This window comes from Brachionichthys hirsutus, unplaced genomic scaffold (genome assembly GCF_040956055.1).
Source record: "Brachionichthys hirsutus isolate HB-005 unplaced genomic scaffold, CSIRO-AGI_Bhir_v1 contig_934, whole genome shotgun sequence".
In the NCBI taxonomy this organism is placed as follows: domain Eukaryota; kingdom Metazoa; phylum Chordata; class Actinopteri; order Lophiiformes; family Brachionichthyidae; genus Brachionichthys; species Brachionichthys hirsutus.
Window position 1 is genome coordinate 30,164 of NW_027180481.1, and position 26,280 is coordinate 56,443.

Sequence of the window (26,280 nt, forward strand, 5' to 3'; positions counted from 1 at the left end):
CGGACCACCATCCGATGGAGGTGTCCAGGAGGCATCTGAACGAGATGTAGTAGCAGCATAGTACCAATACAGCATCAGTTTCCACTGCCAGAGAAGCAAATCACGAACAAGCAGTCCAAAACCACGCAGTCTTCAACTGATCATCTCTCATGATGCACATTGAGACACACTGAAGGTTTCACTTGATGAGGTTAGCTTTGGCATTGTGTCCAGAATGTGAGACAAACAAAGTCTTTCGACACTCTGAAGTCCAAGAATGTGTCACATAAAGTTAGTTTATTCAGCATTGAGTCGCTGTTAGTTTAACATCTTCCACAAGAAGCGAGTTTGCGTTGGCTGGGAATTGAGCCCAGGTCTCCCGCATGGCAGGCGAGAATTCTACCACCGAACCACCAATGCTTAAAAGACCAGACAAAATGATGGAATCAGAACGGGATCTAAAACAATCTGTTATTACATAGTCATGGACGTTTTGCATGGAAATTCATGGTCTGCAGAGCATGACATCGTTGGACTTTTGTCATCCCCTGACTAGACCTGGCTCCAAAATATTTATATGTGAACTCTTCAGTAAAATGTTCTGACGGTGAAATAAAGAAAGACTAAAAATTTTGTTAAATGACTTTACCTGAGTCAAGCTGAAGCTGTCAGAAGTGGGATTTAAACCCACGCCTCCAGAGGAGACTGCGACCTTAACGCAGCGCCTTAGACCGCTCGGCCATCCCAACCACCCAGCGAGAATGTTCACAAAACTCAAGGCAACCCACATCGATCGATTGTCACCATAAATGTAAGCGATCAAGCCGAAACGCAGGTCAACGGTTGGAAATCAAATTATGGCATCATAGTACCACTATCCATCCATGTTTCACCACTAATCCAGGCCAGTGTCACGAAGGCAACAGGATGAGCAGGTATTTCCAGACTTCCCTTGCCAAAGACACCTCCTCCAGTGGATTCCCAAGGCATTGCCTGGTCAGCCGAGAGACAAAGTCTCTCCAGTGTGTCCTCCGTCTCCTCAAGGCATCCTCCTGGTGGACCATGCCCGGACCACCATCCGATGGAGGTGTCCAGGAGGCATCTGAACGAGATGTAGTAGCAGCATAGTACCAATACAGCATCAGTTTCCACTGCCAGAGAAGCAAATCACGAACAAGCAGTCCAGAACCACGCAGTCTTCAACTAATCATCTCTCATGATGCACATTGAGACACACTGAAGGTTTCACTTGATGAGGTTAGCTTTGGCATTGTGTCCAGAATGTGTGACAAACAAAGTCTTCCGACACTCTGAAGTCCGAGAATGTGTCACATAAAGTTAGTTTATTCAGCATTGAGTCGCTGTTAGTTTAACATCTTCCACAAGAAGCGAGTTTGCGTTGGCTGGGAATTGAGCCCAGGTCTCCCGCATGGCAGGCGAGAATTCTACCACTGAACCACCAATGCTTAAAAGACTAGACAAAATGATGGAATCAGAACGGGATCTAAAACAATCTGTTATTACATAGTCATGGACGTTTTGCATGGAAATTCATGGTCTGCATCGCATGACATCGTTGGACTTTTGTCATCCCCTGACTAGACCTGGCTCCAAAATATTTATATGTGAACTCTTCAGTAAAATGTTCTGACGGTGAAATATAGAAAGAATCAAAATTTTGTTAAATGAATTTACCTGAGTCAAGTTAGAGCTGTCAGAAGTGGGATTTGAACCCACGCCTCCAGAGGAGACTGCGACCTGAACGCAGCGCCTTAGACCGCTCGGCCATCCTGACTACCCTGCGAGAGGGTTCACAAAACTCAAGGCAACCCACATCGATTGATTGTCACCATAAATGTAAGCAATCAAGCCGAAACGCAGGTCAACGGTTGGAAATCAAATTATGGCATCATAGTACCACTATCCATCCATGTTCCACCACTAATCCAGGCCAATGTCACGAAGGCAACAGGATGAGCAGGTATTTCCAGACTTCCCTTGCCAAAGACACCTCCTCCAGTGGATTCCCAAGGCATTGCCTGGTCAGCCGAGAGACAAAGTCTCTCCAGTGTGTCCTCAGTCTTCTCAAGGCATCCTCCTGGTGGACCATGCCCGGACCACCATCCGATGGAGGTGTCCAGGAGGCATCTGAACGAGATGTAGTAGCAGCATAGTACCAATACAGCTTCAGTTTCCACTGCCAGAGAAGCAAATCACGAACAAGCAGTCCAAAACCACGCAGTCTTCAACTGATCATCTCTCATGATGCACATTGAGACACACTGAAGGTTTCACTTGATGAGGTTAGCTTTGGCATTGTGCCCAGAATGTGAGACAAACAGAGTCTTCCGACACTCTGAAGTCCAAGAATGTGTCACATAAAGTTAGTTTATTCAGCACTGAGTCGCTGTTAGTTTAACATCTCCCACAAGAAGCAAGTTTGCGTTGGCTGGGAATTGAACCCAGGTCTCCCGCATGGCAGGCAAGAATTCTACCACTGAACCACCAATGCTTAAAAGACCGGACAAAATGATGGAATCAGAACGGGATCTAAAACAATCTGTTATTACATCGTCATGGACGTTTTTCATGGAAATTCATGGTCTGCAGAGCATGACATCGTTGGACTTTTGTCATCCCCTGACTAGACCTGGCTCCAAAATAAATATATGTGAACTCTTCAGTAAAATGTTCTGACGGTGAAATATAGAAAGAATCAAAATTTTGTTAAATGAATTTACTTGAGTCAAGTTAAAGCTGTCAGAAGTGGGATTTGAACCCACGCCTCCAGAGGAGACTGCGACCTTAACGCAGCGCCTTAGACCGCTCGGCCATCCTGACTACCCAGCTAGAATGTTCACAAAATTCAAGGCAACCCACATCGATTGATTGTCACCATAAATGTAAGCGATCTAGCCGAAACGCAGGTCAACGGTTGGAAATCAAATTATGGCATCATAGTACCACTATCCATCCATGTTCCACCACTAATCCAGGCCAGTGTCACGAAGGCAACAGGATGAGCAGGTATTTCCAGACTTCCCTTGCCAAAGACACCTCCTCCAGTGGATTCCCAAGGCATTGCCCGGTCAGCCGAGAGACAAAGTCTCTCCAGTGTGTCCTCCGTCTTCTCAAGGCATCCTCCTGGTGGACCATGCCCGGACCACCATCCGATGGAGGTGTCCAGGAGGCATCTGAACGAGATGTAGTAGCAGCATAGTACCAATACAGCATCAGTTTCCACTGCCAGAGAAGCAAATCACGAACAAGCAGCCAAAACCACGCAGTCTTCAACTGATCATCTCTCATGATGCACATTGAGACACACTGAAGGTTTCACTTGATGAGGTTAGCTTTGGCATTGTGTCCAGAATGTGAGACAAACAAAGTCTTTCGACACTCTGAAGTCCAAGAATGTGTCACATAAAGTTAGTTTATTCAGCATTGAGTCGCTGTTAGTTTAACATCTTCCACAAGAAGCGAGTTTGCGTTGGCTGGGAATTGAGCCCAGGTCTCCCGCATGGCAGGCGAGAATTCTACCACCGAACCACCAATGCTTAAAAGACCAGACAAAATGATGGAATCAGAACGGGATCTAAAACAATCTGTTATTACATAGTCATGGACGTTTTGCATGGAAATTCATGGTCTGCAGAGCATGACATCATTGGACTTTTGTCATCCCCTGACTAGACCTTGCTCCAAAATATTTATATGTGAACTCTTCAGTAAAATGTTCTGACGGTGAAATAAAGAAAGACTAAACATTTTGTTAAATGACTTCACCTGAGTCAAGTTGAAGCTGTCAGAAGTGGGATTTAAACCAACGCCTCCAGAGGAGACTGCGACCTTAACGCAGCGCCTTAGACCGCTCGGCCATCCCGACTACCCAGCTAGAATGTTCACAAAACTCAAGGCAACCCACATTGATCGATTGTCACCATAAATGTAAGCAATCAAGCCTAAACGCAGGTCAACGGTTGGAAATCAAATTATGGCATCATAGTACCACTATCCATCCATGTTCCACCACTAATCCAGGCCAATGTCACGAAGGCAACAGGATGAGCAGGTATTTCCAGACTTCCCTTGCCAAAGACACCTCCTCCAGTGGATTCCCAAGGCATTGCCTGGTCAGCCGAGAGACAAAGTCTCTCCAGTGTGTCCTCAGTCTTCTCAAGGCATCCTCCTGGTGGACCATGCCCGGACCACCATCCGATGGAGGTGTCCAGGAGGCATCTGAACGAGATGTAGTAGCAGCATAGTACCAATACAGCTTCAGTTTCCACTGCCAGAGAAGCAAATCACGAACAAGCAGTCCAAAACCACGCAGTCTTCAACTGATCATCTCTCACGATGCACATTGAGACACACTGAAGGTTTCACTTGATGAGGTTAGCTTTGGCATTGTGCCCAGAATGTGAGACAAACAGAGTCTTCCGACACTCTGAAGTCCAAGAATGTGTCACATAAAGTTAGTTTATTCAGCACTGAGTCGCTGTTAGTTTAACATCTCCCACAAGAAGCAAGTTTGCGTTGGCTGGGAATTGAACCCAGGTCTCCCGCACGGCAGGCAAGAATTCTACCACTGAACCACCAATGCTTAAAAGACCGGACAAAATGATGGAATCAGAACGGGATCTAAAACAATCTGTTATTACATCGTCATGGACGTTTTTCATGGAAATTCATGGTCTGCAGAGCATGACATCGTTGGACTTTTGTCATCCCCTGACTAGACCTGGCTCCAAAATAAATATATGTGAACTCTTCAGTAAAATGTTCTGACGGTGAAATATAGAAAGAATCAAAATTTTGTTAAATGAATTTACTTGAGTCAAGTTAAAGCTGTCAGAAGTGGGATTTGAACCCACGCCTCCAGAGGAGACTGCGACCTTAACGCAGCGCCTTAGACCGCTCGGCCATCCTGACTACCCAGCTAGAATGTTCACAAAATTCAAGGCAACCCACATCGATTGATTGTCACCATAAATGTAAGCGATCTAGCCGAAACGCAGGTCAACGGTTGGAAATCAAATTATGGCATCATAGTACCACTATCCATCCATGTTCCACCACTAATCCAGGCCAGTGTCACGAAGGCAACAGGATGAGCAGGTATTTCCAGACTTCCCTTGCCAAAGACACCTCCTCCAGTGGATTCCCAAGGCATTGCCCGGTCAGCCGAGAGACAAAGTCTCTCCAGTGTGTCCTCCGTCTTCTCAAGGCATCCTCCTGGTGGACCATGCCCGGACCACCATCCGATGGAGGTGTCCAGGAGGCATCTGAACGAGATGTAGTAGCAGCATAGTACCAATACAGCATCAGTTTCCACTGCCAGAGAAGCAAATCACGAACAAGCAGCCAAAACCACGCAGTCTTCAACTGATCATCTCTCATGATGCACATTGAGACACACTGAAGGTTTCACTTGATGAGGTTAGCTTTGGCATTGTGCCCAGAATGTGAGACAAACAAAGTCTTCCGAGTCCAAGAATGTGTCACATAAAGTTAGTTTATTCTAAAATGTTCTGACGGTGAAATAAAGAAAGACTAAAAATTTTGTTAAATGACTTCACCTGAGTCAAGTTGAAGCTGTCAGAAGTGGGATTTAAACCAACGCCTCCAGAGGAGACTGCAACCTTAACGCAGCGCCTTAGACCGCTCGGCCATCCCGACTACCCAGCTAGAATGTTCACAAAACTCAAGGCAACCCACATTGATCGATTGTCACCATAAATGTAAGCAATCAAGCCTAAACGCAGGTCAACGGTTGGAAATCAAATTATGGCATCATAGTACCACTATCCATCCATGTTCCACCACTAATCCAGGCCAATGTCACGAAGGCAACAGGATGAGCAGGTATTTCCAGACTTCCCTTGCCAAAGACACCTCCTCCAGTGGATTCCCAAGGCATTGCCTGGTCAGCCGAGAGACAAAGTCTCTCCAGTGTGTCCTCCGTCTTCTCAAGGCATCCTCCTGGTGGACCATGCCCGGACCACCATCCGATGGAGGTGTCCAGGAGGCATCTGAACGAGATGTAGTAGCAGCATAGTACCAATACAGCATCAGTTTCCACTGCCAGAGAAGCAAATCACGAACAAGCAGCCAAAACCACGCAGTCTTCAACTGATCATCTCTCGTGATGCACATTGAGACACACTGAAGGTTTCACTTGATGAGGTTAGCTTTGGCATTGTGCCCAGAATGTGAGACAAACAAAGTCTTCCGAGTCCAAGAATGTGTCACATAAAGTTAGTTTATTCAGCACTGAGTCGCTGTTAGTTTAACATCTCCCACAAGAAGCGAGTTTGCATTGGCTGGGAACTGAACCCGGGTCTCCCGCATGGCAGGCTAGAATTCTACCACTGAACCACCAATGCTTAAAAGACTAGACAAAATGATGGAATCAGAACGGGATCTAAAACAATCTGTTATTACATCGTCATGGACGTTTTTCATGGAAATTCATGGTCTGCAGAGCATGACATCGTTGGACTTTTGTCATCCCCTGACTAGACCTGGCTCCAAAATAAATATATGTGAACTCTTCAGTAAAATGTTCTGACGGTGAAATATAGAAAGAATCAAAATTTTGTTAAATGAATTTACTTGAGTCAAGTTAAAGCTGTCAGAAGTGGGATTTGAACCCACGCCTCCAGAGGAGACTGCGACCTTAACGCAGCGCCTTAGACCGCTCGGCCATCCTGACTACCCAGCTAGAATGTTCACAAAATTCAAGGCAACCCACATCGATTGATTGTCACCATAAATGTAAGCGATCTAGCCGAAACGCAGGTCAACGGTTGGAAATCAAATTATGGCATCATAGTACCACTATCCATCCATGTTCCACCACTAATCCAGGCCAGTGTCACGAAGGCAACAGGATGAGCAGGTATTTCCAGACTTCCCTTGCCAAAGACACCTCCTCCAGTGGATTCCCAAGGCATTGCCCGGTCAGCCGAGAGACAAAGTCTCTCCAGTGTGTCCTCCATCTTCTCAAGGCATCCTCCTGGTGGACCATGCCCGGACCACCATCCGATGGAGGTGTCCAGGAGGCATCTGAACGAGATGTAGTAGCAGCATAGTACCAATACAGCATCAGTTTCCACTGCCAGAGAAGCAAATCACGAACAAGCAGCCAAAACCACGCAGTCTTCAACTGATCATCTCTCATGATGCACATTGAGACACACTGAAGGTTTCACTTGATGAGGTTAGCTTTGGCATTGTGCCCAGAATGTGAGACAAACAAAGTCTTCCGAGTCCAAGAATGTGTCACATAAAGTTAGTTTATTCAGCACTGAGTCGCTGTTAGTTTAACATCTCCCACAAGAAGCAAGTTTGCATTGGCTGGGAACTGAACCCAGGTCTCCCGCATGGCAGGCTAGAATTCTACCACTGAACCACCAATGCTTAAAAGACTAGACAAAATGATGGAATCAGAACGGGATCTAAAACAATCTGTTATTACATCGTCATGGACGTTTTTCATGGAAATTCATGGTCTGCAGAGCATGACATCGTTGGACTTTTGTCATCCCCTGACTAGACCTGGCTCCAAAATAAATATATGTGAACTCTTCAGTAAAATGTTCTGACGGTGAAATATAGAAAGAATCAAAATTTTGTTAAATGAATTTACTTGAGTCAAGTTAAAGCTGTCAGAAGTGGGATTTGAACCCACGCCTCCAGAGGAGACTGCGACCTTAACGCAGCGCCTTAGACCGCTCGGCCATCCTGACTACCCAGCTAGAATGTTCACAAAATTCAAGGCAACCCACATCGATTGATTGTCACCATAAATGTAAGCGATCTAGCCGAAACGCAGGTCAACGGTTGGAAATCAAATTATGGCATCATAGTACCACTATCCATCCATGTTCCACCACTAATCCAGGCCAGTGTCACGAAGGCAACAGGATGAGCAGGTATTTCCAGACTTCCCTTGCCAAAGACACCTCCTCCAGTGGATTCCCAAGGCATTGCCCGGTCAGCCGAGAGACAAAGTCTCTCCAGTGTGTCCTCCGTCTTCTCAAGGCATCCTCCTGGTGGACCATGCCCGGACCACCATCCGATGGAGGTGTCCAGGAGGCATCTGAACGAGATGTAGTAGCAGCATAGTACCAATACAGCATCAGTTTCCACTGCCAGAGAAGCAAATCACGAACAAGCAGTCCAAAACCACGCAGTCTTCAACTGATCATCTCTCATGATGCACATTGAGACACACTGAAGGTTTCACTTGATGAGGTTAGCTTTGGCATTGTGCCCAGAATGTGAGACAAACAAAGTCTTCCGAGTCCAAGAATGTGTCACATAAAGTTAGTTTATTCAGCACTGAGTCGCTGTTAGTTTAACATCTCCCACAAGAAGCAAGTTTGCATTGGCTGGGAATTGAACCCAGGTCTCCCGCGTGGCAGGCGAGAATCCTACCACTGAACCACCAATGCTTAAAAGACCAGGCAAAATGATGGAATCAGAACGGGATCTAAAACAATCTGTTATTACATAGTCATGGACGTTTTGCATGGAAATTCATGGTCTGCAGAGCATGACATCGTTGGACTTTTGTCATCCCCTGACTAGACCTGGCTCCAAAATAAATATATGTGAACTCTTCAGTAAAATGTTCTGACGGTGAAATATAGAAAGAATCAAAATTTTGTTAAATGAATTTACCTGAGTCAAGTTAAAGCTGTCAGAAGTGGGATTTGAACCCACGCCTCCAGAGGAGACTGCGACCTTAACGCAGCGCCTTAGACCCCTCGGCCATCCTGACCACCCGGCAACAGAGTTCACAAAACTCAAGGCAACCCACATCGATTGATTGTCACCATAAATGTAAGCAATCAAGCCGAAACGCAGGTCAACGGTTGGAAATCAAATTATGGCATCATAGTACCACTATCCATCCATGCTCCACCACTAATCCAGGCCAGTGTCACGAAGGCAACAGGATGAGCAGGTATTTCCAGACTTCCCTTGCCAAAGACACCTCCTCCAGTGGATTCCCAAGGCATTGCCCGGTCAGCCGAGAGACAAAGTCTCTCCAGTGTGTCCTCCGTCTTCTCAAGGCATCCTCCTGGTGGACCATGCCCGGACCACCATCCGATGGAGGTGTCCAGGAGGCATCTGAACGAGATGTAGTAGCAGCATAGTACCAATACAGCATCAGTTTCCACTGCCAGAGAAGCAAATCACGAACAAGCAGTCCAAAACCACGCAGTCTTCAACTGATCATCTCTCATGATGCACATTGAGACACACTGAAGGTTTCACTTGATGAGGTTAGCTTTGGCATTGTGCCCAGAATGTGAGACAAACAAAGTCTTCCGAGTCCAAGAATGTGTCACATAAAGTTAGTTTATTCAGCACTGAGTCGCTGTTAGTTTAACATCTCCCACAAGAAGCAAGTTTGCATTGGCTGGGAATTGAACCCAGGTCTCCCGCGTGGCAGGCGAGAATTCTACCACTGAACCACCAATGCTTAAAAGACCAGGCAAAATGATGGAATCAGAACGGGATCTAAAACAATCTGTTATTACATAGTCATGGACGTTTTGCATGGAAATTCATGGTCTGCAGAGCATGACATCGTTGGACTTTTGTCATCCCCTGACTAGACCTGGCTCCAAAATAAATATATGTGAACTCTTCAGTAAAATGTTCTGACGGTGAAATATAGAAAGAATCAAAATTTTGTTAAATGAATTTACCTGAGTCAAGTTAAAGCTGTCAGAAGTGGGATTTGAACCCACGCCTCCAGAGGAGACTGCGACCTTAACGCAGCGCCTTAGACCCCTCAGCCATCCCGACCACCCGGCAACAGAGTTCACAAAACTCAAGGCAACCCACATCGATTGATTGTCACCATAAATGTAAGCAATCAAGCCGAAACGCAGGTCAACGGTTGGAAATCAAATTATGGCATCATAGTACCACTATCCATCCATGCTCCACCACTAATCCAGGCCAGTGTCACGAAGGCAACAGGATGAGCAGGTATTTCCAGACTTCCCTTGCCAAAGACACCTCCTCCAGTGGATTCCCAAGGCATTGCCCGGTCAGCCGAGAGACAAAGTCTCTCCAGTGTGTCCTCCGTCTTCTCAAGGCATCCTCCTGGTGGACCATGCCCGGACCACCATCCGATGGAGGTGTCCAGGAGGCATCTGAACGAGATGTAGTAGCAGCATAGTACCAATACAGCATCAGTTTCCACTGCCAGAGAAGCAAATCACGAACAAGCAGTCCAAAACCACGCAGTCTTCAACTGATCATCTCTCATGATGCACATTGAGACACACTGAAGGTTTCACTTGATGAGGTTAGCTTTGGCATTGTGTCCAGAATGTGAGACAAACAAAGTCTTTTGACACTCTGAAGTCCGAGAATGTGTCACATAAAGTTAGTTTATTCAGCATTGAGTCGCTGTTAGTTTAACATCTTCCACAAGAAGCGAGTTTGCGTTGGCTGGGAATTGAGCCCAGCCATGGCAGGCGAGAATTCTACCACTGAACCACCAATGCTTAAAAGACCAGACAAAATGATGGAATCAGAACGGGATCTAAAACAATCTGTTATTACATAGTCATGGACGTTTTGCATGGAAATTCATGGTCTGCAGAGCATGACATTGTTGGACTTTTGTCATCCCCTGACTAGACCTGGCTCCAAAATATTTATGTGAACTCTTCAGTAAAATGTTCTGACGGTGAAATAAAGAAAGACTAAAAATTTTGTTAAATGACTTTACCTGAGTCAAGTTGAAGCTGCCAGAAGTGGGATTTAAACCCACGCCTCCAGAGGAGACTGCGACCTTAACGCAGCGCCTTAGACCGCTCGGCCATCCTGACTACCCAGCTAGAATGTTCACAAAACTCAAGGCAACCCACATCGATCGATTGTCACCATAAATGTAAGCAATCAAGCCGAAACGCAGGTCAACGGTTGGAAATCAAATTATGGCATCATAGTACCACTATCCATCCATGTTCCACCACTAATCCAGGCCAGTGTCACAAAGGCAACAGGATGAGCAGGTATTTCCAGACTTCCCTTGCCAAAGACACCTCCTCCAGTGGATTCCCAAGGCATTGCCTGGTCAGCCGAGAGACAAAGTCTCTCCAGTGTGTCCTCCGTCTTCTCAAGGCATCCTCCTGGTGGACCATGCCCGGACCACCATCCGATGGAGGTGTCCAGGAGGCATCTGAACGAGATGTAGTAGCAGCATAGTACCAATACAGCATCAGTTTCCACTGCCAGAGAAGCAAATCACGAACAAGCAGTCCAAAACCACGCAGTCTTCAACTGATCATCTCTCATGATGCACATTGAGACACACTGAAGGTTTCACTTGATGAGGTTAGCTTTGGCATTGTGTCCAGAATGTGAGACAAACAAAGTCTTTCGACACTCTGAAGTCCAAGAATGTGTCACATAAAGTTAGTTTATTCAGCATTGAGTCGCTGTTAGTTTAACATCTTCCACAAGAAGCGAGTTTGCGTTGGCTGGGAATTGAGCCCAGGTCTCCCGCATGGCAGGCGAGAATTCTACCACCGAACCACCAATGCTTAAAAGACCAGACAAAATGATGGAATCAGAACGGGATCTAAAACAATCTGTTATTACATAGTCATGGACGTTTTGCATGGAAATTCATGGTCTGCAGAGCATGACATCGTTGGACTTTTGTCATCCCCTGACTAGACCTGGCTCCAAAATATTTATATGTGAACTCTTCAGTAAAATGTTCTGACGGTGAAATAAAGAAAGACTAAAAATTTTGTTAAATGACTTTACCTGAGTCAAGCTGAAGCTGTCAGAAGTGGGATTTAAACCCACGCCTCCAGAGGAGACTGCGACCTTAACGCAGCGCCTTAGACCGCTCGGCCATCCCAACCACCCAGCGAGAATGTTCACAAAACTCAAGGCAACCCACATCGATCGATTGTCACCATAAATGTAAGCGATCAAGCCGAAACGCAGGTCAACGGTTGGAAATCAAATTATGGCATCATAGTACCACTATCCATCCATGTTTCACCACTAATCCAGGCCAGTGTCACGAAGGCAACAGGATGAGCAGGTATTTCCAGACTTCCCTTGCCAAAGACACCTCCTCCAGTGGATTCCCAAGGCATTGCCTGGTCAGCCGAGAGACAAAGTCTCTCCAGTGTGTCCTCCGTCTCCTCAAGGCATCCTCCTGGTGGACCATGCCCGGACCACCATCCGATGGAGGTGTCCAGGAGGCATCTGAACGAGATGTAGTAGCAGCATAGTACCAATACAGCATCAGTTTCCACTGCCAGAAAAGCAAATCACGAACAAGCAGTCCAGAACCACGCAGTCTTCAACTAATCATCTCTCATGATGCACATTGAGACATACTGAAGGTTTCACTTGATGAGGTTAGCTTTGGCATTGTGTCCAGAATGTGTGACAAACAAAGTCTTCCGACACTCTGAAGTCCGAGAATGTGTCACATAAAGTTAGTTTATTCAGCATTGAGTCGCTGTTAGTTTAACATCTTCCACAAGAAGCGAGTTTGCGTTGGCTGGGAATTGAGCCCAGGTCTCCCGCATGGCAGGCGAGAATTCTACCACTGAACCACCAATGCTTAAAAGACTAGACAAAATGATGGAATCAGAACGGGATCTAAAACAATCTGTTATTACATAGTCATGGACGTTTTGCATGGAAATTCATGGTCTGCAGAGCATGACATCGTTGGACTTTTGTCATCCCCTGACTAGACCTGGCTCCAAAATATTTATATGTGAACTCTTCAGTAAAATGTTCTGACGGTGAAATATAGAAAGAATCAAAATTTTGTTAAATGAATTTACCTGAGTCAAGTTAGAGCTGTCAGAAGTGGGATTTGAACCCACGCCTCCAGAGGAGACTGCGACCTGAACGCAGCGCCTTAGACCGCTCGGCCATCCTGACTACCCTGCGAGAGGGTTCACAAAACTCAAGGCAACCCACATCGATTGATTGTCACCATAAATGTAAGCAATCAAGCCGAAACGCAGGTCAACGGTTGGAAATCAAATTATGGCATCATAGTACCACTATCCATCCATGTTCCACCACTAATCCAGGCCAATGTCACGAAGGCAACAGGATGAGCAGGTATTTCCAGACTTCCCTTACCAAAGACACCTCCTCCAGTGGATTCCCAAGGCATTGCCCGGTCAGCCGAGAGACAAAGTCTCTCCAGTGTGTCCTCCGTCTTCTCAAGGCATCCTCCTGGTGGACCATGCCCGGACCACCATCCGATGGAGGTGTCCAGGAGGCATCTGAACGAGATGTAGAAGCAGCATAGTACCAATACAGCATCAGTTTCCACTGCCAGAGAAGCAAATCACGAACAAGCAGTCCAAAACCACGCAGTCTTCAACTGATCATCTCTCATGATGCACATTGAGACACACTGAAGGTTTCACTTGATGAGGTTAGCTTTGGCATTGTGTCCAGAATGTGAGACAAACAAAGTCTTTCGACACTCTGAAGTCTGAGAATGTGTCACATAAAGTTAGTTTATTCAGCATTGAGTCGCTGTTAGTTTAACATGTTCCACAAGAAGCGAGTTTGCGTTGGCTGGGAAATGAGCCCAGGTCTCCCGCATGGCAGGCGAGAATTCTACCACTGAACCACCAATGCTTAAAAGACCAGACAAAATGATGGAATCAGAACGGGATCTAAAACAATCTGTTATTACATAGTCATGGACGTTTTGCATGGAAATTCATGGTCTGCAGAGCATGACATCGTTGGACTTTTGTCATCCCCTGACTAGACCTGGCTCCAAAATATTTATATGTGAACTCTTCAGTAAAATGTTCTGACGGTGAAATAAAGAAAGACTAAAAATTTTGTTAAATGACTTTACCTGAGTCAAGTTGAAGCTGTCAGAAGTGGGATTTAAACCCACGCCTCCAGAGGAGACTGCGACCTTAACGCAGCGCCTTAGACCGCTCGGCCATCCTGACTACCCAGCGAGAATGTTCACAAAACTCAAGGCAACCCACATCGATTGATTGTCACCATAAATGTAAGCGATCTAGCCGAAACGCAGGTCAACGGTTGGAAATCAAATTATGGCATCATAGTACCACTATCCATCCATGTTCCACCACTAATCCAGGCCAGTGTCACGAAGGCAACAGGATGAGCAGGTATTTCCAGACTTCCCTTGCCAAAGACACCTCCTCCAGTGGATTCCCAAGGCATTGCCTGGTCAGCCGAGAGACAAAGTCTCTCCAGTGTGTCCTCCGTCTTCTCAAGGCATCCTCCTGGTGGACCATGCCCGGACCACCATCCGATGGAGGTGTCCAGGAGGCATCTGAACGAGATGTAGTAGCAGCATAGTACCAATACAGCATCAGTTTCCACTGCCAGAGAAGCAAATCACAAACAAGCAGTCCAAAACCACGCAGTCTTCAACTGATCATCTCTCATGATGCACATTGAGACACACTGAAGGTTTCACTTGATGAGGTTAGCTTTGGCATTGTGTCCAGAATGTGTGACAAACAAAGTCTTCCGACACTCTGAAGTCCGAGAATGTGTCACATAAAGTTAGTTTATTCAGCATTGAGTCGCTGTTAGTTTAACATCTTCCACAAGAAGCGAGTTTGCGTTGGCTGGGAATTGAGCCCAGGTCTCCCGCATGGCAGGCGAGAATTCTACCACTGAACCACCAATGCTTAAAAGACTAGACAAAATGATGGAATCAGAACGGGATCTAAAACAATCTGTTATTACATAGTCATGGACGTTTTGCATGGAAATTCATGGTCTGCAGAGCATGACATCGTTGGACTTTTGTCATCCCCTGACTAGACCTGGCTCCAAAATATTTATATGTGAACTCTTCAGTAAAATGTTCTGACGGTGAAATATAGAAAGAATCAAAATTTTGTTAAATGAATTTACCTGAGTCAAGTTAGAGCTGTCAGAAGTGGGATTTGAACCCACGCCTCCAGAGGAGACTGCGACCTGAACGCAGCGCCTTAGACCGCTCGGCCATCCTGACTACCCTGCGAGAGGGTTCACAAAACTCAAGGCAACCCACATCGATTGATTGTCACCATAAATGTAAGCAATCAAGCCGAAACGCAGGTCAACGGTTGGAAATCAAATTATGGCATCATAGTACCACTATCCATCCATGTTCCACCACTAATCCAGGCCAATGTCACGAAGGCAACAGGATGAGCAGGTATTTCCAGACTTCCCTTGCCAAAGACACCTCCTCCAGTGGATTCCCAAGGCATTGCCCGGTCAGCCGAGAGACAAAGTCTCTCCAGTGTGTCCTCCGTCTTCTCAAGGCATCCTCCTGGTGGACCATGCCCGGACCACCATCCGATGGAGGTGTCCAGGAGGCATCTGAACGAGATGTAGTAGCAGCATAGTACCAATACAGCATCAGTTTCCACTGCCAGAGAAGCAAATCACGAACAAGCAGTCCAAAACCACGCAGTCTTCAACTGATCATCTCTCATGATGCACATTGAGACACACTGAAGGTTTCACTTGATGAGGTTAGCTTTGGCATTGTGTCCAGAATGTGAGACAAACAAAGTCTTTCGACACTCTGAAGTCTGAGAATGTGTCACATAAAGTTAGTTTATTCAGCATTGAGTCGCTGTTAGTTTAACATGTTCCACAAGAAGCGAGTTTGCGTTGGCTGGGAAATGAGCCCAGGTCTCCCGCATGGCAGGCGAGAATTCTACCACTGAACCACCAATGCTTAAAAGACCAGACAAAATGATGGAATCAGAACGGGATCTAAAACAATCTGTTATTACATAGTCATGGACGTTTTGCATGGAAATTCATGGTCTGCAGAGCATGACATCGTTGGACTTTTGTCATCCCCTGACTAGACCTGGCTCCAAAATAAATATATGTGAACTCTTCAGTAAAATGTTCTGACGGTGAAATATAGAAAGAATCAAAATTTTGTTAAATGAATTTACCTGAGTCAAGTTAAAGCTGTCAGAAGTGGGATTTGAACCCACGCCTCCAGAGGAGACTGCGACCTGAACGCAGCGCCTTAGACCGCTCGGCCATCCTGACCACCCTGCGGGGGGGTTCACAAAACTCAAGGCAACCCACATCGATTGATTGTCACCATAAATGTAAGCAATCAAGCCGAAACGCAGGTTAACGGTTGGAAATCAAATTATGGCATCATAGTACCACTATCCATCCATGTTCCACCACTAATCCAGGCCAATGTCACGAAGGCAACAGGATGAGCAGGTATTTCCAGACTTCCCTTGCCAAAGACACCTCCTCCAGTGGATTCCCAAGGCATTGCCTGGTCAGCCGAGAGACAAAGTCTCTCCAGCGTGTCCTCCGTCTTCTCAAGGCATCCTCCTGGTGGACCATGCCCGGACCACCATCCAATGGAGGTGTCCAGGAGGCATCTGAACGAGATGTAGTAGCAGCATAGTACCAATAGAGCATCAGTTTCCACTGCCGGAGAAGCAAATCACGAACAAGCAGTCCAAAACCACGCAGTCTTCAACTGATCATCTCTCATGATGCACATCGAGACACACTGAAGGTTTCACTTGATGAGGTTAGCTTTGGCATTGTGCCCAGAATGTGAGACAAACAAAGTCTTCCGACACTCTGAAATCCAAGAATGTGTCACATAAGGTTGGTTTATTCAGCATTGAGTCGCTGTTAGTTTAACATCTCCCACAAGAAGCAAGTTTGCGTTGGCTGGGAATTGAACCCAGGTCTCCCGCATGGCAGGCGAGAATTCTACCACTGAACCATCAATGCTTAGAAGACCAGACAAAATGATGGAATCAGAACGGGATCTAAAACAATCTGTTATTACATAGTCATGGATGTTTTGCATGGAAATTCATGGTCTGCAGAGCATGACATCGTTGGACTTTTGTCATCCCCTGACTAGACCTGGCTCCAAAATAAATATATGTGAACTCTTCAGTAAAATGTTCTGACGGTGAAATATAGAAAGAATCAAAATTTTGTTAAATGAATTTACCTGAGTCAAGTCAAATCTGTCAGAAGTGGGATTTGAACCCACGCCTCCAGAGGAGACTGCGACCTGAACGCAGCGCCTTAGACCGCTCGGCCATCCTGACTACCCTGCGAGAGAGTTCACAAAACTCAAGGCAACCCACATCGATTGATTGTCACCATAAATGTAAGCGATCAAGCCGAAACGCAGGTCAACGGTTGGAAATCAAATTATGGCATCATAGTACCACTATCCATCCATGTTCCACCACTAATCCAGGCCAATGTCACGAAGGCAACAGGATGAGCAGGTATTTCCAGACTTCCCTTGCCAAAGACACCTCCTCCAGTGGATTCCCAAGGCATTGCCCGGTCAGCCGAGAGACAAAGTCTCTCCAGTGTGTCCTCCGTCTTCTCAAGGCATCCTCCTGGTGGACCATGCCCGGACCACCATCCGATGGAGGTGTCCAGGAGGCATCTGAACGAGATGTAGTAGCAGCATAGTACCAATACAGCATCAGTTTCCACTGCCGGAGAAGCAAATCACGAACAAGCAGTCCAAAACCACGCAGTCTTCAACTGATCATCTCTCATGATGCACATCGAGACACACTGAAGGTTTCACTTGATGAGGTTAGCTTTGGCATTGTGCCCAGAATGTGAGACAAACAAAGTCTTCCGACACTCTGAAATCCAAGAATGTGTCACATAAGGTTGGTTTATTCAGCATTGAGTCGCTGTTAGTTTAACATCTCCCACAAGAAGCAAGTTTGCGTTGGCTGGGAATTGAACCCAGGTCTCCCGCATGGCAGGCGAGAATTCTACCACTGAACCATCAATGCTTAGAAGACCAGACAAAATGATGGAATCAGAACGGGATCTAAAACAATCTGTTATTACATAGTCATGGATGTTTTGCATGGAAATTCATGGTCTGCAGAGCATGACATCGTTGGACTTTTGTCATCCCCTGACTAGACCTGGCTCCAAAATAAATATATGTGAACTCTTCAGTAAAATGTTCTGACGGTGAAATATAGAAAGAATCAAAATTTTGTTAAATGAATTTACCTGAGTCAAGTCAAATCTGTCAGAAGTGGGATTTGAACCCACGCCTCCAGAGGAGACTGCGACCTGAACGCAGCGCCTTAGACCGCTCGGCCATCCTGACTACCCTGCGAGAGAGTTCACAAAACTCAAGGCAACCCACATCGATTGATTGTCACCATAAATGTAAGCGATCAAGCCGAAACGCAGGTCAACGGTTGGAAATCAAATTATGGCATCATAGTACCACTATCCATCCATGTTCCACCACTAATCCAGGCCAATGTCACGAAGGCAACAGGATGAGCAGGTATTTCCAGACTTCCCTTGCCAAAGACACCTCCTCCAGTGGATTCCCAAGGCATTGCCCGGTCAGCCGAGAGACAAAGTCTCTCCAGTGTGTCCTCCGTCTTCTCAAGGCATCCTCCTGGTGGACCATGCCCGGACCACCATCCGATGGAGGTGTCCAGGAGGCATCTGAACGAGATGTAGTAGCAGCATAGTACCAATACAGCATCAGTTTCCACTGCCAGAGAAGCAAATCACGAACAAGCAGTCCAAAACCACGCAGTCTTCAACTGATCATCTCTCATGATGCACATTGAGACACACTGAAGGTTTCACTTGATGAGGTTAGCTTTGGCATTGTGTCCAGAATGTGAGACAAACAAAGTCTTTCGACACTCTGAAGTCTGAGAATGTGTCACATAAAGTTAGTTTATTCAGCATTGAGTCGCTGTTAGTTTAACATGTTCCACAAGAAGCGAGTTTGCGTTGGCTGGGAAATGAGCCCAGGTCTCCCGCATGGCAGGCGAGAATTCTACCACTGAACCACCAATGCTTAAAAGACCAGACAAAATGATGGAATCAGAACGGGATCTAAAACAATCTGTTATTACATAGTCATGGACGTTTTGCATGGAAATTCATGGTCTGCAGAGCATGACATCGTTGGACTTTTGTCATCCCCTGACTAGACCTGGCTCCAAAATAAATATATGTGAACTCTTCAGTAAAATGTTCTGACGGTGAAATATAGAAAGAATCAAAATTTTGTTAAATGAATTTACCTGAGTCAAGTTAAAGCTGTCAGAAGTGGGATTTGAACCCACGCCTCCAGAGGAGACTGCGACCTGAACGCAGCGCCTTAGACCGCTCGGCCATCCTGACCACCCTGCGGGGGGGTTCACAAAACTCAAGGCAACCCACATCGATTGATTGTCACCATAAATGTAAGCAATCAAGCCGAAACGCAGGTTAACGGTTGGAAATCAAATTATGGCATCATAGTACCACTATCCATCCATGTTCCACCACTAATCCAGGCCAATGTCACGAAGGCAACAGGATGAGCAGGTATTTCCAGACTTCCCTTGCCAAAGACACCTCCTCCAGTGGATTCCCAAGGCATTGCCTGGTCAGCCGAGAGACAAAGTCTCTCCAGCGTGTCCTCCGTCTTCTCAAGGCATCCTCCTGGTGGACCATGCCCGGACCACCATCCAATGGAGGTGTCCAGGAGGCATCTGAACGAGATGTAGTAGCAGCATAGTACCAATAGAGCATCAGTTTCCACTGCCGGAGAAGCAAATCACGAACAAGCAGTCCAAAACCACGCAGTCTTCAACTGATCATCTCTCATGATGCACATCGAGACACACTGAAGGTTTCACTTGATGAGGTTAGCTTTGGCATTGTGCCCAGAATGTGAGACAAACAAAGTCTTCCGACACTCTGAAATCCAAGAATGTGTCACATAAGGTTGGTTTATTCAGCATTGAGTCGCTGTTAGTTTAACATCTCCCACAAGAAGCAAGTTTGCGTTGGCTGGGAATTGAACCCAGGTCTCCCGCATGGCAGGCGAGAATTCTACCACTGAACCATCAATGCTTAGAAGACCGGACAAAATGATGGAATCAGAACGGGATCTAAAACAATCTGTTATTACATAGTCATGGATGTTTTGCATGGAAATTCATGGTCTGCAGAGCATGACATCGTTGGACTTTTGTCATCCCCTGACTAGACCTGGCTCCAAAATAAATATATGTGAACTCTTCAGTAAAATGTTCTGACGGTGAAATATAGAAAGAATCAAAATTTTGTTAAATGAATTTACCTGAGTCAAGTCAAATCTGTCAGAAGTGGGATTTGAACCCACGCCTCCAGAGGAGACTGCGACCTGAACGCAGCGCCTTAGACCGCTCGGCCATCCTGACTACCCTGCGAGAGAGTTCACAAAACTCAAGGCAACCCACATCGATTGATTGTCACCATAAATGTAAGCGATCAAGCCGAAACGCAGGTCAACGGTTGGTAATCAAATTATGGCATCATAGTACCACTATCCATCCATGTTCCACCACTAATCCAGGCCAATGTCACGAAGGCAACAGGATGAGCAGGTATTTCCAGACTTCCCTTGCCAAAGACACCTCCTCCAGTGGATTCCCAAGGCATTGCCCGGTCAGCCGAGAGACAAAGTCTCTCCAGTGTGTCCTCCGTCTTCTCAAGGCATCCTCCTGGTGGACCATGCCCGGACCACCATCCGATGGAGGTGTCCAGGAGGCATCTGAACGAGATGTAGTAGCAGCATAGTACCAATACAGCATCAGTTTCCACTGCCAGAGAAGCAAATCACGAACAAGCAGTCCAAAACCACGCAGTCTTCAACTGATCATCTCTCATGATGCACATTGAGACACACTGAAGGTTTCACTTGATGAGGTTAGCTTTGGCATTGTGTCCAGAATGTGAGACAAACAAAGTCTTTCGACACTCTGAAGTCCGAGAATGTGTCACATAAAGTTAGTTTATTCAGCATTGAGTCTCTGTTAGTTTAACATCTTCCACAAGAAGCGAGTTTGCGTTGGCTGGGAATTGAGCCCAGGTCTCCCGCATGGCAGGCGAGAATTCTACCACTGAACCACCAATGCTTAAAAGACCAGACAAAATGATGGAATCAGAACGGGATCTAAAACAATCTGTTATTACATAGTCATGGACGTTTTGCATGGAAATTCATGGTCTGCAGAGCATGGCATCGTTGGACTTTTGTCATCCCCTGACTAGACCTGGCTCCAAAATATTTATATGTGAACTCTTCAGTAAAATGTTCTGACGGTGAAATAAAGAAAGACTAAAAATTTTGTTAAATGACTTTACCTGAGTAGAGTTGAAGCTGTCAGAAGTGGGATTTAAACCCACGCCTCCAGAGGAGACTGCGACCTTAACGCAGCGCCTTAGACCGCTCGGCCATCCTGACTACCCAGCGAGAATGTTCACAAAACTCAAGGCAACCCACATCGATTGATTGTCACCATAAATGTAAGCGATCTAGCCGAAACGCAGGTCAACGGTTGGAAATCAAATTATGGCATCATAGTACCACTATCCATCCATGTTCCACCACTAATCCAGGCCAGTGTCACGAAGGCAACAGGATGAGCAGGTATTTCCAGACTTCCCTTGCCAAAGACACCTCCTCCAGTGGATTCCCAAGGCATTGCCTGGTCAGCCGAGAGACAAAGTCTCTCCAGTGTGTCCTCCGTCTTCTCAAGGCATCCTCCTGGTGGACCATGCCCGGACCACCATCCGATGGAGGTGTCCAGGAGGCATCTGAACGAGATGTAGTAGCAGCATAGTACCAATACAGCATCAGTTTCCACTGCCAGAGAAGCAAATCACAAACAAGCAGTCCAAAACCACGCAGTCTTCAACTGATCATCTCTCATGATGCACATTGAGACACACTGAAGGTTTCACTTGATGAGGTTAGCTTTGGCATTGTGTCCAGAATGTGAGACAAACAAAGTCTTTCGACACTCTGAAGTCCGAGAATGTGTCACATAAAGTTAGTTTATTCAGCATTGAGTCGCTGTTAGTTTAACATCTTCCACAAGAAGCGAGTTTGCGTTGGCTGGGAATTGAGGCCAGGTCTCCCGCATGGCAGGCGAGAATTCTACCACTGAACCACCAATGCTTAAAAGACTAGACAAAATGATGGAATCAGAACGGGATCTAAAACAATCTGTTATTACATAGTCATGGACGTTTTGCATGGAAATTCATGGTCTGCAGAGCATGACATCGTTGGACTTTTGTCATCCCCTGACTAGACCTGGCTCCAAAATATTTATATGTGAACTCTTCAGTAAAATGTTCTGACGGTGAAATATAGAAAGAATCAAAATTTTGTTAAATGAATTTACCTGAGTCAAGTTAGAGCTGTCAGAAGTGGGATTTGAACCCACACCTCCAGAGGAGACTGCGACCTGAACGCAGCGCCTTAGACCGCTCGGCCATCCTGACTACCCTGCGAGAGGGTTCACAAAACTCAAGGCAACCCACATCGATTGATTGTCACCATAAATGTAAGCAATCAAGCCGAAACGCAGGTCAACGGTTGGAAATCAAATTATGGCATCATAGTACCACTATCCATCCATGTTCCACCACTAATCCAGGCCAATGTCACGAAGGCAACAGGATGAGCAGGTATTTCCAGACTTCCCTTGCCAAAGACACCTCCTCCAGTGGATTCCCAAGGCATTGCCCGGTCAGCCGAGAGACAAAGTCTCTCCAGTGTGTCCTCCGTCTTCTCAAGGCATCCTCCTGGTGGACCATGCCCGGACCACCATCCGATGGAGGTGTCCAGGAGGCATCTGAACGAGATGTAGAAGCAGCATAGTACCAATACAGCATCAGTTTCCACTGCCAGAGAAGCAAATCACGAACAAGCAGTCCAAAACCACGCAGTCTTCAACTGATCATCTCTCATGATGCACATTGAGACACACTGAAGGTTTCACTTGATGAGGTTAGCTTTGGCATTGTGTCCAGAATGTGAGACAAACAAAGTCTTTCGACACTCTGAAGTCTGAGAATGTGTCACATAAAGTTAGTTTATTCAGCATTGAGTCGCTGTTAGTTTAACATGTTCCACAAGAAGCGAGTTTGCGTTGGCTGGGAATTGAACCCAGGTCTCCCGCATGGCAGGCGAGAATTCTACCACTGAACCACCAATGCTTAAAAGACCAGACAAAATGATGGAATCAGAACGGGATCTAAAACAATCTGTTATTACATAGTCATGGACGTTTTGCATGGAAATTCATGGTCTGCAGAGCATGACATCGTTGGACTTTTGTCATCCCCTGACTAGACCTGGCTCCAAAATATTTATATGTGAACTCTTCAGTAAAATGTTCTGACGGTGAAATAAAGAAGGACTAAAAATTTTGTTAAATGACTTTACCTGAGTCAAGTTGAAGCTGTCAGAAGTGGGATTTAAACCCACGCCTCCAGAGGAGACTGCGACCTCAACGCAGCGCCTTAGACCGCTCGGCCATCCCGACCACCCAGCGAGAATGTTCACAAAACTCAAGGCAACCCACATCGATCGATTGTCACCATAAATGTAAGCGATCAAGCCGAAACGCAGGTCAACGGTTGGAAATCAAATCATGGCATCATAGTACCACTATCCATCCATGTTTCACCACTAATCCAGGCCAGTGTCACGAAGGCAACAGGATGAGCAGGTATTTCCAGACTTCCCTTGCCAAAGACACCTCCTCCAGTGGATTCCCAAGGCATTGCCCGGTCAGCCGAGAGACAAAGTCTCTCCAGTGTGTCCTCCGTCTTCCCAAGGCATCCTCCTGGTGGACCATGCCCGGACCACCATCCGATGGAGGTGTCCAGGAGGCATCTGAACGAGATGTAGAAGCAGCATAGTACCAATACAGCATCAGTTTCCACTGCCAGAGAAGCAAATCACGAACAAGCAGTCCAAAACCACGCAGTCTTCAACTGATCATCTCTCATGATGCACATTGAGACACACTGAAGGTTTCACTTGATGAGGTTAGCTTTGGCATTGTGTCCAGAATGTGAGACAAACAAAGTCTTTCGACACTCTGAAGTCTGAGAATGTGTCACATAAAGTTAGTTTATTCAGCATTGAGTCGCTGTTAGTTTAACATGTTCCACAAGAAGCGAGTTTGCGTTGGCTGGGAATTGAGCCCAGGTCTCCCGCATGGCAGGCGAGAATTCTACCACTGAACCACCAATGCTTAAAAGACCAGACAAAATGATGGAATCAGAACGGGATCTAAAACAATCTGTTATTACATAGTCATGGACGTTTTGCATGGAAATTCATGGTCTGCAGAGCATGACATCGTTGGACTTTTGTCATCCCCTGACTAGACCTGGCTCCAAAATATTTATATGTGAACTCTTCAGTAAAATGTTCTGACGGTGAAATAAAGAAGGACTAAAAATTTTGTTAAATGACTTTACCTGAGTCAAGTTGAAGCTGTCAGAAGTGGGATTTAAACCCACGCCTCCAGAGGAGACTGCGACCTCAACGCAGCGCCTTAGACCGCTCGGCCATCCCGACCACCCAGCGAGAATGTTCACAAAACTCAAGGCAACCCACATCGATCGATTGTCACCATAAATGTAAGCGATCAAGCCGAAACGCAGGTCAACGGTTGGAAATCAAATCATGGCATCATAGTACCACTATCCATCCATGTTTCACCACTAATCCAGGCCAGTGTCACGAAGGCAACAGGATGAGCAGGTATTTCCAGACTTCCCTTGCCAAAGACACCTCCTCCAGTGGATTCCCAAGGCATTGCCCGGTCAGCCGAGAGACAAAGTCTCTCCAGTGTGTCCTCCGTCTTCCCAAGGCATCCTCCTGGTGGACCATGCCCGGACCACCATCCGATGGAGGTGTCCAGGAGGCATCTGAACGAGATGTAGAAGCAGCATAGTACCAATACAGCATCAGTTTCCACTGCCAGAGAAGCAAATCACGAACAAGCAGTCCAAAACCACGCAGTCTTCAACTGATCATCTCTCATGATGCACATTGAGACACACTGAAGGTTTCACTTGATGAGGTTAGCTTTGGCATTGTGTCCAGAATGTGAGACAAACAAAGTCTTTCGACACTCTGAAGTCTGAGAATGTGTCACATAAAGTTAGTTTATTCAGCATTGAGTCGCTGTTAGTTTAACATGTTCCACAAGAAGCGAGTTTGCGTTGGCTGGGAATTGAGCCCAGGTCTCCCGCATGGCAGGCGAGAATTCTACCACTGAACCACCAATGCTTAAAAGACCAGACAAAATGATGGAATCAGAACGGGATCTAAAACAATCTGTTATTACATAGTCATGGACGTTTTGCATGGAAATTCATGGTCTGCAGAGCATGACATCGTTGGACTTTTGTCATCCCCTGACTAGACCTGGCTCCAAAATAAATATATGTGAACTCTTCAGTAAAATGTTCTGACGGTGAAATATAGAAAGAATCAAAATTTTGTTAAATGAATTTACCTGAGTCAAGTTAAAGCTGTCAGAAGTGGGATTTGAACCCACACCTCCAGAGGAGACTGCGACCTGAACGCAGCGCCTTAGACCGCTCGGCCATCCTGACTACCCTGCGGGGGGTTCACAAAACTCAAGGCAACCCACATCGATTGATTGTCACCATAAATGTAAGCAATCAAGCCGAAACGCAGGTTAACGGTTGGAAATCAAATTATGGCATCATAGTACCACTATCCATCCATGTTCCACCACTAATCCAGGCCAATGTCACGAAGGCAACAGGATGAGCAGGTATTTCCAGACTTCCCTTGCCAAAGACACCTCCTCCAGTGGATTCCCAAGGCATTGCCTGGTCAGCCGAGAGACAAAGTCTCTCCAGCGTGTCCTCCGTCTTCTCAAGGCATCCTCCTGGTGGACCATGCCCGGACCACCATCCAAGGGAGGTGTCCAGGAGGCATCTGAACGAGATGTAGTAGCAGCATAGTACCAATAGAGCATCAGTTTCCACTGCCGGAGAAGCAAATCACGAACAAGCAGTCCAAAACCACGCAGTCTTCAACTGATCATCTCTCATGATGCACATCGAGACACACTGAAGGTTTCACTTGATGAGGTTAGCTTTGGCATCGTGCCCAGAATGTGAGACAAACAAAGTCTTCCGACACTCTGAAATCCAAGAATGTGTCACATAAGGTTGGTTTATTCAGCATTGAGTCGCTGTTAGTTTAACATCTCCCACAAGAAGCAAGTTTGCACTGGCTGGGAATTGAACCCGGGTCTCCCGCATGGCAGGCGAGAATTCTACCACTGAACCACCAATGCTTAGAAGACCGGACAAAATGATGGAATCAGAACGGAATCTAAAACAATCTGTTATTACATAGTCATGGATGTTTTGCAT

At 46.3% G+C, this 26,280-nt stretch overlaps 27 non-coding genes across 27 annotated transcripts; all 27 read right to left on the minus strand.

The window, feature by feature from the left end:
• Positions 1-645: 645 nt before the first annotated feature.
• Positions 646-728, minus strand: trnal-aag (transfer RNA leucine (anticodon AAG)). Its single transcript has one exon. It is a non-coding gene; the product is annotated as a tRNA-Leu (tRNA).
• A 963-nt stretch (positions 729-1,691) lies between these two features.
• trnal-cag (transfer RNA leucine (anticodon CAG)) lies at positions 1,692-1,774 on the minus strand. The gene has a single exon. It is a non-coding gene; the product is annotated as a tRNA-Leu (tRNA).
• A 963-nt stretch (positions 1,775-2,737) lies between these two features.
• Positions 2,738-2,820, minus strand: trnal-aag (transfer RNA leucine (anticodon AAG)). The gene has a single exon. It is a non-coding gene; the product is annotated as a tRNA-Leu (tRNA).
• A 2,008-nt stretch (positions 2,821-4,828) lies between these two features.
• trnal-aag (transfer RNA leucine (anticodon AAG)) lies at positions 4,829-4,911 on the minus strand. The gene has a single exon. It is a non-coding gene; the product is annotated as a tRNA-Leu (tRNA).
• A 1,700-nt stretch (positions 4,912-6,611) lies between these two features.
• Positions 6,612-6,694, minus strand: trnal-aag (transfer RNA leucine (anticodon AAG)). The gene has a single exon. It is a non-coding gene; the product is annotated as a tRNA-Leu (tRNA).
• Positions 6,695-7,647: 953 nt separating this feature from the next.
• Positions 7,648-7,730, minus strand: trnal-aag (transfer RNA leucine (anticodon AAG)). Its single transcript has one exon. It is a non-coding gene; the product is annotated as a tRNA-Leu (tRNA).
• Positions 7,731-8,367: 637 nt separating this feature from the next.
• On the minus strand, positions 8,368-8,438 carry trnag-gcc (transfer RNA glycine (anticodon GCC)). The gene has a single exon. It is a non-coding gene; the product is annotated as a tRNA-Gly (tRNA).
• Positions 8,439-8,684: 246 nt separating this feature from the next.
• Positions 8,685-8,767, minus strand: trnal-aag (transfer RNA leucine (anticodon AAG)). Its single transcript has one exon. It is a non-coding gene; the product is annotated as a tRNA-Leu (tRNA).
• Positions 8,768-9,404: 637 nt separating this feature from the next.
• On the minus strand, positions 9,405-9,475 carry trnag-gcc (transfer RNA glycine (anticodon GCC)). Its single transcript has one exon. It is a non-coding gene; the product is annotated as a tRNA-Gly (tRNA).
• A 246-nt stretch (positions 9,476-9,721) lies between these two features.
• trnal-aag (transfer RNA leucine (anticodon AAG)) lies at positions 9,722-9,804 on the minus strand. The gene has a single exon. It is a non-coding gene; the product is annotated as a tRNA-Leu (tRNA).
• Positions 9,805-10,758: 954 nt separating this feature from the next.
• trnal-aag (transfer RNA leucine (anticodon AAG)) lies at positions 10,759-10,841 on the minus strand. Its single transcript has one exon. It is a non-coding gene; the product is annotated as a tRNA-Leu (tRNA).
• Positions 10,842-11,804: 963 nt separating this feature from the next.
• On the minus strand, positions 11,805-11,887 carry trnal-aag (transfer RNA leucine (anticodon AAG)). Its single transcript has one exon. It is a non-coding gene; the product is annotated as a tRNA-Leu (tRNA).
• Positions 11,888-12,850: 963 nt separating this feature from the next.
• On the minus strand, positions 12,851-12,933 carry trnal-cag (transfer RNA leucine (anticodon CAG)). The gene has a single exon. It is a non-coding gene; the product is annotated as a tRNA-Leu (tRNA).
• Positions 12,934-13,896: 963 nt separating this feature from the next.
• Positions 13,897-13,979, minus strand: trnal-aag (transfer RNA leucine (anticodon AAG)). The gene has a single exon. It is a non-coding gene; the product is annotated as a tRNA-Leu (tRNA).
• A 963-nt stretch (positions 13,980-14,942) lies between these two features.
• trnal-cag (transfer RNA leucine (anticodon CAG)) lies at positions 14,943-15,025 on the minus strand. Its single transcript has one exon. It is a non-coding gene; the product is annotated as a tRNA-Leu (tRNA).
• A 963-nt stretch (positions 15,026-15,988) lies between these two features.
• trnal-cag (transfer RNA leucine (anticodon CAG)) lies at positions 15,989-16,071 on the minus strand. Its single transcript has one exon. It is a non-coding gene; the product is annotated as a tRNA-Leu (tRNA).
• A 963-nt stretch (positions 16,072-17,034) lies between these two features.
• trnal-cag (transfer RNA leucine (anticodon CAG)) lies at positions 17,035-17,117 on the minus strand. The gene has a single exon. It is a non-coding gene; the product is annotated as a tRNA-Leu (tRNA).
• Positions 17,118-18,080: 963 nt separating this feature from the next.
• On the minus strand, positions 18,081-18,163 carry trnal-cag (transfer RNA leucine (anticodon CAG)). The gene has a single exon. It is a non-coding gene; the product is annotated as a tRNA-Leu (tRNA).
• A 963-nt stretch (positions 18,164-19,126) lies between these two features.
• trnal-cag (transfer RNA leucine (anticodon CAG)) lies at positions 19,127-19,209 on the minus strand. Its single transcript has one exon. It is a non-coding gene; the product is annotated as a tRNA-Leu (tRNA).
• Positions 19,210-20,172: 963 nt separating this feature from the next.
• Positions 20,173-20,255, minus strand: trnal-cag (transfer RNA leucine (anticodon CAG)). The gene has a single exon. It is a non-coding gene; the product is annotated as a tRNA-Leu (tRNA).
• Positions 20,256-21,218: 963 nt separating this feature from the next.
• On the minus strand, positions 21,219-21,301 carry trnal-aag (transfer RNA leucine (anticodon AAG)). The gene has a single exon. It is a non-coding gene; the product is annotated as a tRNA-Leu (tRNA).
• Positions 21,302-22,264: 963 nt separating this feature from the next.
• On the minus strand, positions 22,265-22,347 carry trnal-cag (transfer RNA leucine (anticodon CAG)). Its single transcript has one exon. It is a non-coding gene; the product is annotated as a tRNA-Leu (tRNA).
• A 646-nt stretch (positions 22,348-22,993) lies between these two features.
• Positions 22,994-23,064, minus strand: trnag-gcc (transfer RNA glycine (anticodon GCC)). The gene has a single exon. It is a non-coding gene; the product is annotated as a tRNA-Gly (tRNA).
• A 246-nt stretch (positions 23,065-23,310) lies between these two features.
• Positions 23,311-23,393, minus strand: trnal-gag (transfer RNA leucine (anticodon GAG)). The gene has a single exon. It is a non-coding gene; the product is annotated as a tRNA-Leu (tRNA).
• Positions 23,394-24,356: 963 nt separating this feature from the next.
• Positions 24,357-24,439, minus strand: trnal-gag (transfer RNA leucine (anticodon GAG)). Its single transcript has one exon. It is a non-coding gene; the product is annotated as a tRNA-Leu (tRNA).
• Positions 24,440-25,402: 963 nt separating this feature from the next.
• On the minus strand, positions 25,403-25,485 carry trnal-cag (transfer RNA leucine (anticodon CAG)). The gene has a single exon. It is a non-coding gene; the product is annotated as a tRNA-Leu (tRNA).
• Positions 25,486-26,130: 645 nt separating this feature from the next.
• trnag-gcc (transfer RNA glycine (anticodon GCC)) lies at positions 26,131-26,201 on the minus strand. Its single transcript has one exon. It is a non-coding gene; the product is annotated as a tRNA-Gly (tRNA).
• Between the last annotated feature and the right edge of the window lie 79 nt (positions 26,202-26,280).